The sequence below is a fragment of the Ictalurus furcatus genome, chromosome 3 (assembly GCF_023375685.1).
Source record: "Ictalurus furcatus strain D&B chromosome 3, Billie_1.0, whole genome shotgun sequence".
Classification (NCBI taxonomy): domain Eukaryota; kingdom Metazoa; phylum Chordata; class Actinopteri; order Siluriformes; family Ictaluridae; genus Ictalurus; species Ictalurus furcatus.
Window position 1 is genome coordinate 18124329 of NC_071257.1, and position 14145 is coordinate 18138473.

Consider the following 14145-nt stretch of genomic DNA (forward strand, 5'->3'; position numbering starts at 1 on the left):
ACCACTTGCACAATGTCTGCCTATTTGCAAAATGTACGCGCCAGCACAAATAATGAAATATATTATAATTTCATCTGACTTTTCATTGTAATTATTGTTTAAGTTATTTGTTTTGTGTTTGTGAGTCAAGAAGGAGAACTATCTAAATGTGTGCATAACTGAATCTACTGCTGGTGCCAGAACACCAGAACATTGAGTCTTTAACCATAATGTAACTATAATGGTGTAGCATAACATAACTTGATGTGAACTTGAACTGAGGTTGCATGTGGGCACTGCGGGCACTAAGCGCATAAAGGAATACCTGCATTAATTATTTAATATTTTTCTTCCTTTAGCCCATCTGGGCTAAAATCAAAGAAACACAAAGGAAACTTAAGCATATAGGTTAATCTAGGGTTTCCCCACTGCAAAAATAAATAAATAAATAAATAAATCAAAGATTTAACTTAAATGAAAGTAGTGCATCATTTAAGGTATGCTTGCCACTACAATCATTCAAATAGAATGTTTGCTAGGCTGCATGCATGTATATTCATTTGAATATACTGGATGGATAGATGGATGGATGGACGGACAGATGGACAATTGTATGCTTTGGAAGAATGAATCAATGAAAATACAACTGGTGGAATGTGTCAACAGCAAGTTGGAGTTAAAACTGGTTATTAAAATGTCACACCATATGAATACTATTAATGCTGATGATTGATACTGAATATGCAGATAAAATGAAAGCAAATATGCTTGCTGAACATGCTTGCTAAATTCAAAGCTCTCAATGAGTCATATGTAAACATGCTAAATGAGGGAGTTAAAAATGAGGATATGAAAAGGTGGCGTGAACCTTAGATTGAACAAATTGACATTTTTATTTCCACCATCACAAAATAGCTCTGTCGCATCCAACAATGCTCATGTTTCCTTTTCTGATTTTAAAAATGTCCCCCAAAATGATGTCTCAGTAATTAGTTCTGTGAGAAGAAAAAGGTCGAGCAGATCTCGTAGATTAAGCACACGCTCTAGTGCATCATCCACAGTTTCTGCCCCCATGAGCATGCAGACACACAGGGCAGCTTTACTAACTTTAAGTCTCTATTTTGCAGCAAATGCATGCTCTGTAGTAAATACAAGAGCAGCTATACTGGCAAAAGAAAAAAAAAAGTGAGGAACTCGAGGGGGGGGGGGAGCGTCATTTTAGAAATTCAAACTGTATTAGTGTCACGGTTTTCCCTTTATGCAGCGCGCTGTGGAGCATGTGGGCGCGTGTGCACGAGCAAGGTGCGCGAGCACCTGCTTTTCCTTTGTTGACGACCGTGACATTTGGACACGTGCTTTTGTTATGTTTCTTTTATGTCTCCTCCCTGTTCTGTCATTGGCTGTTATTTCACGTGTGTCTGAAGTGCTGTCAGCCGTCAGCAATTAAGACGCTGATTATGTTTGTATATATACCGCACGCTTCCCAGCACATAGCATGGAATATTAGATTAGTATAGATACTTACGTTAGAATAGATAAAATATAGTATAGTAGATTAGTATAGATACTTACGTTAGAATAGATAAAATATAGTATAGTAGATTAGTTTAGATTCCTTCCCATAGTTAACCATAGTCATAGTCAAGATCCATGTTAGATTCCTTTAGGTTAAACATTAGATTTAGTCCACGCTGGTTTCTCCGCTCCCAGTCCCTCGCTATTGTTCATGTTTCTTATTTTGTTTCTCGACCCTGTTTTCCATGACCGCGACCTTGATTCCTGCTTTTCCCCGTTTATGCCTGTTTGCCGATCGCCTGACCTTTTGCATTTTTTGGATTACGTTTATGGATTACGATTTGGATTTACCTGCCTGTGTCTCTCTTTAATAAAACTGTTGAACTGCACTTGCATCCGTCCTATCTGTGTTACGTCTCGAGACGTGACAATTAGCAGCCTTAACAGCCAAAATTAACTCAGAAATGCTGGGAACAGAAATACAAACAGAAAAAATACCATGGATAATGAATGGACAAAATGCAGTTTAGCAGAAAAATGGCAAACAAACTAACTGTGCTGCCTAAAGATGGTTGGGGGGTGGGGGGGTGGTCCATGTACAATTTCCTGGTCTGCTTAATGCAGGAAATCCATCTCAGATAGCATTTCACAGACCTCCCTGCATGCAGCTCAGTCAAGGGAGGGAATTCTAACTCAGCCAAGGACACTGCAGGATCAGGATAGTCTTTACAAAATGCTTTAAAAAATAGAAGGACATAACAAGTACTCTCATCAAGCAGTGAATTCTTTCAGCTTTTTCAAAAAAAGTCAGTTTTTTTTTTCCTTGATGGAAACATTCCACCATGCAAATCCTTTATTCATTCATTTTAGCAAATGATTGAAGTAAAAATGACAGTGACCATGACTTTCTTATACAGTACCTCAAGGGACAAGCTCAAGATCTTGTCAAAGCTGTCAGCACAGAGACTATCAAATGCCTTTAAATGACTAAAATAGCACTCACTTTGGTAATTTCAAATGCCTGGAGAATGTTCTCACCTGGCCTATAATCAAATCAAAGGATCCAAAAGCTTTGCAGGAATTTGCCTTGTTTCACATAGGATGTTGCAATGCTATGAAAAAACCTGAGTATACAGAAGAGTGAGACACTAGTTCTAATATAAGAAGTATTGCCTTCAAACTCTGTTACAAACTTATAAACAATCTAGAATAACCCTGGAACCAATATTTAGTAACATTCAGGATTCAAGCTCTAGTAAATTCTCTAGTAAAAACTACAATGGGAAAGGCAATTTTTCAAACAATGTGGATGTGAAACCAGCAGAGCAAACACCCAGAAATATGCAGAATGTGTCTGTTCTTCAGTGGCACTGTACTCCTGACAACTCAAGGAACAGTTACACAAGAAGATGATCATTCCTAAGACAGAATGGAATCTGGATGCAGGACAAAAACCAGTCATGTGAGCAAGGAGCATAAGGCAGCTTACCTGCAGTGCATGCAATAAACCGCATCCCAGAGTGTTACACATCAGTGCAAACGTCAGAGCAATCTGTGAGCAGCAGACAGATGGTCCTCAATGCGGCTGAGCATTCTGGGGCCGGTAACATTCAAAGCTACACAGATTGTACACTATCAATTAGGCCATCAAAAATGTCTAAGAAAGTAAAGCCATCTAAGCATTTATTGATCCAGACCTGTGACTTTTTTTTCACAAGCTTAACATTATATGGAATAAAACCATCATCATGCTCTGAATCATGACTTCAAGAAAAGGCAGGGAAGATGGGCCATATTCTGTGAAACCTGATTGGAATGGGTTGTCAATGATCCTGTAAGGCATGAGTAGAATAGATGTCTTTGTGTTACTGCAAATAGAAACTCTGCCTCAAAGGTGGAAACACTGTTGGTATAACAATACAATAATGATTTTTAAGAAAGGTCATCAGATGACCAAATGTCAGCTGAAGACAAAATGTTCATGAAGAATGAAGTGGATTCAATATAACTGATGGATATTATAGTCTAAACTTATCCTCAGGAGGGATGACTCAATTATGTCCAATACTCGACAGGTTGCAGAGAGCTTGAAAGGGAAATTACACAAATGAACAATTTAGAATGGAGTACGCAGAATACCTAACAGGTCAGAGTGTCATGATACATAAAATTATAATTTGAGACTATACAACATGGTGCTGTCTCAATACTGTGTATTTTTGATTATAAGCATTACCTGAATAGGTGCCTTAGGTTTACATTTTCAATTGATTAAAATGTTTAACATTATAAAAATACCATAATTGAAATTTAATGATAGTGTTTGCATGATTCTTAGTAGCATATATACTATATTGCCAAAAGTATGTAGACATCTGACCAGTCACACCCATATGTGCTTGTTGAACATCCCATAGGTTTAGTCCTCATTTGCTGTTATAATAACCGGCACTCTTCTGGGAATGCTTTCCATGAGATTTTGGAATGTGGATGTGAGGATTTGTGCCCACAAGAGCATTAGTGAGGTTAGACACTGTTGTGTACCAATTCATCATTCAGTGGAGCTGAGGTCAGAGTTCTGTGCAGGCAACTTGAGTTCTTCCACAAGAACCATGGCAAACCATGTTGTTATGGACCTCGACTTGTGCACAGGGGCATTGGTATACTGGAATATGTTTGGGCTAGGCCCCTTAATTCCGGTAAAGGGCAATCCTTAATGCTACAGACACAACATTGTGTCGAGTAGGTGTGATGGTCAGGTGTTCACATACTTTTAGCCAGATAGTGTATATTGCAATAAAAGCTGTGAGTTAGAATGTGACAAAGTTTAACATTTCCAGCTTTCACTGAATTGAATCACAAGGTAGCTTGTCTTAAACATGGGCCTTTTCTTATTCTTCTGTTAGGTTGTTCTGCTCTCAGAGTCACATAGCTCTCGGTAGCCCTAGACAGGTTTTTGAGTCTTGTGCTTGAACTTGCCAGTCGCTGTGGTGATGTCTTTAACATGGATTGAATCAGCAAGGAAAGTCTGCCTAAATTTAAAAGAGAGTGTGTGCTGTAGGGTTGTACTCCAAATCATATGTCTGCTGGAAAGCTGAAGAATAAGAGGCATTTCACATTTTTAGCATGACAGTGACCCAAAGCATACATCCAAATCAACAAAGGAATGGGTTCACCATAAGATCAATGTTTTAAATGACCCAGTCAGAGCCCAGAGCTGAATCCAATTAAAAATCTGTGGGGTGAACTGAAGACCCTCACAATTTGATGGATCTAGAAAGTTTTTGCAAGGAGGAGTGGGAAAATATGTCAAGTCAAGATGTGCAAAGCTAAAAAGAGAGCTGTAATGCAACCCGATTTCCAAAAAAGTTGTATGCTGTGTAAAATGTAAATAAACATAAATAAAAACAGAATGCAATGCAAAAATCTCATAAACCCATATGTTATTCACAACAGAACATAGAAAACATATCAAATGTTTAAACTGATTAAATGTAGCATTTTAAGAAAAAAATAAGGTAATTTTGAATTTGATGGCTGCACGATTTCTCAAAAATTTGGGATGGGGCAACAAAAGACTGGAAAAATAAGTGTTACTAAAAAGAAACAGCTGGAGGTTAATTGGCAACAGGTCAGTAACATGATAAAAAGAGTATCTTAGAACGGCAGAGTCTCTCAGAAGTATATATGGGCAGAGGTTCACCAATCTGCAAAAAACTGCATCTACAGTTTGTGGTACAATTTCAGAATAATGTTCCTCAACATAAAATTGTGAAGACTATGAATCATCTACAATACATAATATCATCAAAATACTCTGAGAATCTGGAAAAATCTCTGTGGGCAAGGGACAAGGTGAAAATCAATATTGCATGCCCGTGATCCTCGGGCCTTCATGTTGTACTACGTTAAAAACAGGCATGATTCTTTAATGGAAATCACTGCATGGGCTCAGAAACACCTCCAGAACGCATTGTCTGTGAAAACAGTTCACTGTGACATTCACAAATGCTGGTTAAAGCTCTATCATGCAAAGAAGAAGCCATATGTGAGCATGATCCAGAAATGCCGTGTCTTCTCTGCACCAAAATCATTTTAAATGGACTGAGGCAAAGTGGAAAACTGTTCTGTGGCCAGACGAATCGAAATGTGAAATTCTTTGTGGAAACCATGGACGCTGCACCCTCTAAACTAAAGAGGACTAAAGAGGAGAGGGACCATCTGGCTTTTTATCAGTGCTCAGTTCAAAAGCCTGCATCTCTTATGGTATGGGGGTGCATTAGTGCCTATGGAATGGGCAGCTTGCACATCTGGAAAGGCACCATCAATGCTGAAAGGTATATATAGGTTTTAAAACAACATATTCGTCCATCCAGATTCCATCTCATCTTTACTTCTGTGAGACTCTGCCTATCTAAGATACTCTTTTTATACCCAGTCATGTTATTGACCTGTTGCCAGTTAACCAAATTAGTTGCAAAATGTTCCTCCAGCTGTTTCCTTTTAGTAACACTTACTTTTCCAGCCTTTTGTTGCCCCGTCCCAACTTTTTTGAGACGTGTTGCGGCCATCAAATTCAAAATTACCTTATTTCTTTCTTAAAATGGTACATTTACTCAGTTTAAACATTTGATATGTTTTCTATGTTCTATTGTGAATAACATATGGGTTTATGAGATTTATGAGATCATTGCATTCTGTTTTTATTTACATTTATTTACATTTTACACAGTCACTGTCACGATTTTTAAACCCCTAGTGTCTCATTGTTTGGCACGAAGTATTGCGTGAGTGTTGCCACTGTACCAAGGCTTTGTTCCTCGTTTACGTGCCATAGTTTTGATCCTATTCTCGTCCTCGTTATTTGATTCTCGCTTAGTCTCTTTTATGCCTGATTGCCGATCGCTTGACCCTGTGTTGTTTTGAGCATGCTTGTGTTTCACATTTTGGATTTGTCTGCCTTCCTCCCTTCAATAAAGCTCATACCTGCACTTCCAGCCATCCTAACCTCCAATTACATGACAGTCACAACTTTTTTGGAATTGGGGTTGTTGATTGTTTTTAACTTTATTTTAATTTTAATTTTCAGTTTCATTTTTTTTTCCACAAAATCCTGCTATTTTAACAGGGGTGTGTGGACTTTTTTTAATATATCCACTGTACTTGGTGGATTCACGGAGTGTAACGTTTCATCCGTTAGCTGCATAACTGACTGGGAGGCCAAACAGCTTAAAAGAAAGCCTTAAAGAAAGACCAAAAGAAACATACCTTCAATAATGAGATCAATCTATGGCCCACTTGGGTTCCTGTATCCTGTCAATTTACCAGCCAGATTATTTCTCCAGGAGTTCTGCAGAAAGAAACAAAGTTGGGGTAAGGAAATACCGGAGGCTACATTTCCATGTGTAGAAAATGTGTAGCTGAACTTGCAAGACTTAAAGACCTCAAAGTGTCACGTTGTGTAAAACCACTTGAATTGGTAACACCTACACTGGCATTCAGATAGACATCAGGGGGAAAAAACCACAAGTGACACTTCCATGTATGGAACTTGCTGCTGCTTTGTTAGCTGTTAGAATTGAGGAAATGCTGAGAAAGGAGTTGGAGCTAAAGCCTTCAACCTTCTGGTCTGACAGCCAGTCTGTGCTTTGCAGACAAGCCCACTAGATTTCATACATTTGAGAAAATACCGCCACAGTGTAGATAGCTCTCTCTCTCTCTCTCTCTCTCTCTGTATATATATATATATATATATATATATATATATATATATATATATATATATATAGGAACAAAGTTTAATTCAGCCATTATGGCATCAAAAGGGGCAAGTGTTAAGGCATTTATGAAATGCAAGAAATTAATCCATGAACCAATGTTTCTATGGAAAACAGAAAAAGAATGGATCCAGGAGCCTATGAAATCCCTCCCACACACTTTGGATGACCCTGAACTCAAAAGAAAGTGCACAATGCTATCATCAGTGAAAAGAGAAATTCCACAAGCCAACTACTTAATCGCTTTCAAGTTGGATCAAGTGAAAGAAGGCAATATTGTGGTACTTAAAGGTAACGGGCAACCTTCAGTCACTCAACATATAGAAATAGAGGCAATTTAACCTCAACACAAGTACGTATTCTAAGGAATACATACTTGTAACAGAAGAAATTGCAAAACCAGAAAAAGCAACTGATTAAGGTGTAAACAAACATGCCAGCATCTACAAACTTGATTCTTTGTTAGAAGACAGACTAAGATTAGGAGGACAGCTACATAAAATCAATAGTGCCTGAAGAAACCAAACCTCCAATGACTCTGCCAAAAGATCTACACATCACCACTATTATATTGCATCATATTGTCATTGTGTAATGAATGAGTATCTCCAAAAATGTTATTTTCCAGGAATCTTTTTTTTCATCTTGAGTAGGCTTATCATACAAAATAAATCCAAAACATCAGAATTTAAAGACATTTCAGCTTTGATGTATGTATGAATATGAAAAAATGTATGTATGAATATGAATGATGTATGTATGAATATGAAAAAAAACCAACAACCTGATTTTGTAAGGTAGTCAGTATAGATTTTCATATTTTAAACGAACATATGTGGCTTGTACCCGGGATAGTTTTGTTCTGTTGGATTTCATTGAGGTCTCTCTTTATGTTACTACCCAGCTGACAAAAAAAGTCCCCAGGACATCCCCTAAATGGCCTAGGGTAGGGTCCCTTTGACGTCCTATGGACATTCACAGGATGTCCAGCGGCCAATCGGGATGCTTAGGGGACTTTCGCTGAAATTAACACATTCAGTAGCATTATGATTTGCTGTCCTCCGGCATCCTCGGAACTTCCGCCAGCGAACATTATAAACCGGACCAAATGCGGACCTAAGTGGACGTTTGTAATGTCCGGGGCATGTCTCCTGTTTGCTGGGTAAAACACAGCCACTATGAATACATGGTCTGACATTAGCAGAGATCAGTGTTTATATTTGTGATGAAGCAAATAGGTTTAATCTACATATACTGTCTTTCTTTCATCCATGTATATTGAAAGGTATTGCCATATTTAAGTAAATATTTGAGTTGATTCTTCATCAGTAGGATTTGGTTTAACTGTAAATAACACAAATGTAAAAATAATAATAATAATCAAAATAATATTAATAAAAAATAAATAAAAAGCACTAGGAAAAACATTTCTCTAAAAAATGGAACATACTTCACTATCTTACATGATGACCAAAGAACACAAAACACAGTGCAGGTTAAACAATATCTTTATGATGTATGTTATCAGTTCATTTATTAATTAATTTAAATAAAAAACACATGGGAAGGAGGTACACAGATTTGAAGGACACTTCTGTCAGCCAAGGACATACTGGTTAAATAACAGTGCGATTTAACAGCCTTCCATTGGTCATTAAATGCCAAACTTATGGATATACCCAGAGTATACCCATATTCCACATACAGAAAATAGAAAACAGCATGAAAAATGGAGACACATTTTTATTCTATCAGACAGTGATGAGAGAAGTTGAACACTGGCAAAAATCATGTCCTGTCACAACTCAAGAAAAGATACTGCTCATAAATGCCAGCTCTGTAGCTTGAAAGTTATATCCCAATGTGTGATCTGCAGACCTGTTAGAGGTAAGAACGGGGAAGAGTCTTGATAAAACATGTCACGTAGAGCAGTGTATGGAAAGATCACACACCGGACACTGACTCAGTCAGCCTGGAACTATGATAAGATTGAAAAGGCCATGCTTCAGAAAGGAATTCAGAGGAGCTTTAATTCCCCAGCAGCTTCACATCATGGTTGAGTGTGGGAAAGGCAAATTCATATAGCAAGACAAGTACTTTGTTCCATTCCACATCAGTAAATCCTTGATGATAAAAGTTTACAAACTCTTCTTTGTGAAGTGGAGGCAATTCTCAATAGCTAGGGGCTTTGCACTGTATCTGATGACAAACATGATACTGAGGCATTAACTCCCATTCACATCCTGCTTTTCCACGTATCAGAAGTCAGATATGCCTGAGTTGCCATTCCTAAATAACTAGCCTACAGCTAAGCATCTGTTAGCACCCACAATTCCTTGCTAGATATATGTGCATGTTTGGTCTGCAAGGAATTGTGGGTGCTAGAAGATGCTTAGCTGTAGGCTAGGTATTTAGGAATGGCAACTCAGGCATACTTAAACAACCACGTATACAGGAATATTCCGATGCCTGTACGCATATAAACATTGTATTTGGAATATGGCTGCAACCTGATTATACACCTTAAATGGAATTTGATGTGCATGTAAACGTAATCGTAATATCAGGTGGAGCTGTTTTGGAAAAGATGGACAGAAGAACATTGACCCTTGTTATAGGAAAGTACAGCCCTTTGTGGGTCCTGACCTCTTGAAGAAGTAGTCGAGGTCCATCTTGATACTAAAGGGTTGATAGTCAAATTAAATTCCAAGACATGCTCTGGAAAAGACAGTTACCAAAATCTATCTGCTTATAGAAGGTGCTGTAATGTTGAGTCTTTGCTATTGGCTATATAAGACATGAAACATGTACTAGCACATTCACTCTTGTCTATTTGTTTAAGTTACAAACGTAGAAATATACAGTCCATCCAGGATTGCACTGAGTTTTATTGTGATTGTTGAGCCAAAAATGCTTGATTTCTTTTTTTTTTTTCAAAATTTGTGAAGTGTTGTGATGTCATCACATGATGCGTCTTGGCCCAAATCTGCAGAAAATCTGCAGTAATTTGGAACATTTCCCAAAATCGCAAAATCCTGAAGGGACGTTACATAGAAGGCTCTTTATAGAAGGCTCTTTATAGTTTATAACCATGGGTGGCCATGGCTCAGGTGGTAGAGTGGGTTGTCCTATAATCGTAGGATTGGAGGTTTGATTCCTGGCCCACATGACTCCACATGCCGAAGTGTGCTTGGGTAAGACACTGAACCCTAAGTTGCTCCTGATGGCAAAGTTAGCACTTTGCATGGCAGCTCTGCTACCGTGTGTGTGAATGAGGTACAGTGTAAAGCACTATATAAGTGCAGACCATTTATAGTTTCACATATTGTAATTGTTGCCTATTCACAATTGGGAGCCAATGTATAGAAGCCATATGTGTAAATAATTATTTATTATATCTAATAATTTTCATTTATTTAGTATGGAATTGATTTTTTGTGTGTACTCATTTTATGGGTCTGTAATCCTGAGTCTGTAAGTATGATGTAACATGGCGTAGTTTTAACATGACGTAATGTGAACTTGGGGTTGCATGTGGGCACTGGGGCCTGCAAGCATTAAGAAATAATAATCATACAACTAGCACTATCTTGTTTTTTTGTTGTTGTTTTTTTTTTTTTTAATTTTTAATTTTTTTTTATATTTATGTGAGCTTGGCTGCATGTATTTAAGAGCAGAAAAGGAATCATGAACCCAGGTGTGAGAGAATAAAACCTGCATTATTCAGCATGGCTGGAGCTGTAATGCAAGTTATACCCCATTCCCAAACTTCTAGACACCTCGTGTTCTTACAAACACCTACAAGTATTTAGTACATGTGGAGAGAAGCATGAGCAGCAACCTGAGCCTTGTGTTAACTGTTGTATTCTGTGCATGCTGTGCTTCTCATTATGATACAGTGTTCTTTAAATAAACAGTGTACTTCCTTGAGTGATTAGAGGAGGAGCGTTGCAGGAGTGCTGTAGATTTACATTATGCATTTTGAGTAGTGCATATTAGCACCGTACAGAGACATTTTACAAGGATTAACTGTCAAACAGTTCATATGGAATTAAAAAAAATATACATACACAGGGCATACTAGAACTCAGAACGAATCCCACAGTATTCATTTCTCCGATTGCTGATTAAGTTTGTAGAATAGTGATTTAAAATGTACAGAAAGTATTGTGTGGGTACTTATCAATACAGTACTGTTAATAATTCTGTTAATATCAAGTGGGTAATGAGTTAATACTTAATTAACATTACAGACTCCCTATTACAAATACAATCTCTTCACTTATTGACACATTTGTGCTTGCAGAAAGTGCTTGTGTGTGTGTGGGTGGGTGTGTGTGTGTGTAAAATGCATATAATGATGTGTTTGTAGGGTGGATCATCTGTGACCTACAGTGAGAAGAGGATGGGGTTTGTCCTCCCTGTCACCTCGTTACCATGGTGATGAGACAAATTAGGCTGGTCTCCCATCATTTTCATTCCATATATATCAAGCCACTCTCTCTCTCTCTCTCTCTCTCTCTCTCATTTAATTCAGTTCAGTTAAGTGTGCTCTACTGACATGATTATTACAGATGGTTGAGTATAGAATTGAGTATGAACTTTCTGAAATCTGTCTAAAGTAGACTTCCTGTAAACATTCAGTTAAGTGCAGCACTGTCTTGACAGTGTTGCTCTTGCTCAGTGTGCACACTTTGCGCTCTGTTGGGAACCAGCATTTCATATCGGCCCATCTTGATGTACAGCCTATATGTAATTTTTGGTCATTTTGGTAATTGTTCCATCTGTTGAGTGTTTGGACATCTGTTAAGAGTATGCAACAGGTTATGGAAGACGACTGATGTAGTAGTAAATGCAGTTGTAAAGGGAAATTTGATTGATTTATTATTATGGCCTTATGTTTTATGTATTTTAGAATAGATTCAAACAAGGTTAATGTCACAGCAAGGTCAAACATAGTTTTTCTTCAATAGCTTCATTCATGATGAAGTATATTTTAAGGGTATTTCAGGCATATAAATTAGTAACCAGCACAACCAGACTTGTTGGCGGTGACTGGGAATGCCACTGAAGAACACTGAACTCATTGTCATGTTCATGAAACCAGTTTGAGACGACTTGCTTTGTGACATGGTGCATTATCATGCGAGAAGTAGGCATTAGAAGATGGGTAAATTGTGGTCATGAATGGATGCACATGCTCAGCAGCAATACTCAAATAGGCTGTGGCGTTAAAGTGATGATTGACTGGTATTAACAGGCCCAAAGTTTGACTGTTCACTTGCTGCCTAATATTTCCCACCTCTTGAAAGGTACCATTGTAATGAGATAATCAATGTTATTTACGTCACCTGTGAGTGGTTTTAATGTTATGGCTGATTGGTGTATATTGCCTGTAATATCTTAATCCTTATGCTAAATATCTTAATATTTGAAGATTACTGATGATGCAAATTCAGATTATTATTAATTTTTAATCTTATTTTTTTCACAGTCTGCCCCTTGTTATTTTGACAGTCTGCAACCAAAATATTTCTACTGGGGAAAAAAAGCACTAACTGCCGATAAATATTAATCTTCTGAAACCACTGTGTTTTTCTAATGGTGAACCCTCATAACCCTCCTAAACAAACCCTGTGTGTTTGTGTAGTAATAATTGTGCTCATGAGAAATGAGAGTGAGTACTTATTAAAGTTAAACTGCTTTAGGGTCGACACGTTTTGTTTATTTTTATAGATCACAAATGTTCAACCTTACAATTTGTAGCCCAACTGACCTATAATAAAAGCTCATGTGGCCTACAACAAGTTGCGATCATTAAAATTCTATTATAGTTGTAACATGGGAATTGACATTGATAGTCAGATGAAACACACTGGACAATTTACAATACAGCTTCACAGATCTCGCATTGCTTAGGGAAGGTGTATGCAAAAAATGGTACAGGCCTCTAAAGGCCAGACACTGCCAGATCACACCATCACCCTTTTCTCATCAAAAGATTCCCCTGCGCTACAAATTAAAGGCATAAACTACTCTCAAACAGTGGTCATTAGAAAGCCAGGAAACATTGCAGAAAGTTTCAGCAGGTTACATCATCTTCTGATGCCTTCAAAATGACACTTAGTTTACCTAGAGGGTTAAGGCAAGTCCGTTTGATCTGATGTTTTCCTTTCTGCATTCTCACATACAAAATCCATATCAGATGTTCCTGAATGATTCTCTGTAGAGATGTTATATATCCTCTGAAAGCCTGTCTTTTACACATATGGGAGCTCTTTGTTCCTCTTCCACATTTGTCCTCATCCCTCACTTTCCCCCTTCACATTTTGCACTCTGAGGTCTTCTCTCATTCATGGACTCTTGGGTCGTTTTTGGAGTTGACTGATTTACTGTGAAATTCCACCAATCTCTCTCTTCTAGCCTGCCTCAGACCTTTCTCCACTAGCATGCTGTGCCTTTTCCCCATCACTGCACAAAGAGAATTGTTTCAGGCTTTAGGGTTGAATTTGGTCCCTCTGTCCCTCTATGCACCCTAATTCTTTAGCTTTTAGCGTTTCAGGATTTGCTCTGGACTTACAGATAAGTGGATCAAACCATAAGCTGCTTTGCACTAGGCAGTGAGTGTGTGCGAGTATCTACTGTTGTGTCTGTATGTGCTACATACGATTTTTAGAACTTTGTAACCCACTTATATCATCTACACATCATGACAACGGTTACATCACTGCGACCAGGAAGTGTAAGGCTGACGCATATGTCCGACACTGTGTGTTTGTGTGTGTGTGTGTGTGTGTATGCCTGGCGTGTTGAAGAAGTCATTGCATCATGTATCATAACCCTCTAGTGGGACTGAATCATCTTTCTGTTATCT

At 38.0% G+C, this 14145-nt stretch overlaps 1 protein-coding gene across 1 annotated transcript in view; it reads left to right on the plus strand.

Annotated features, from left to right (window-relative positions):
- The window catches only part of pcdh15a (protocadherin-related 15a), a 213709-nt gene that overhangs the window by 24177 nt on the left and 175387 nt on the right, over nt 1-14145 (plus strand). The window lies entirely within an intron of this gene.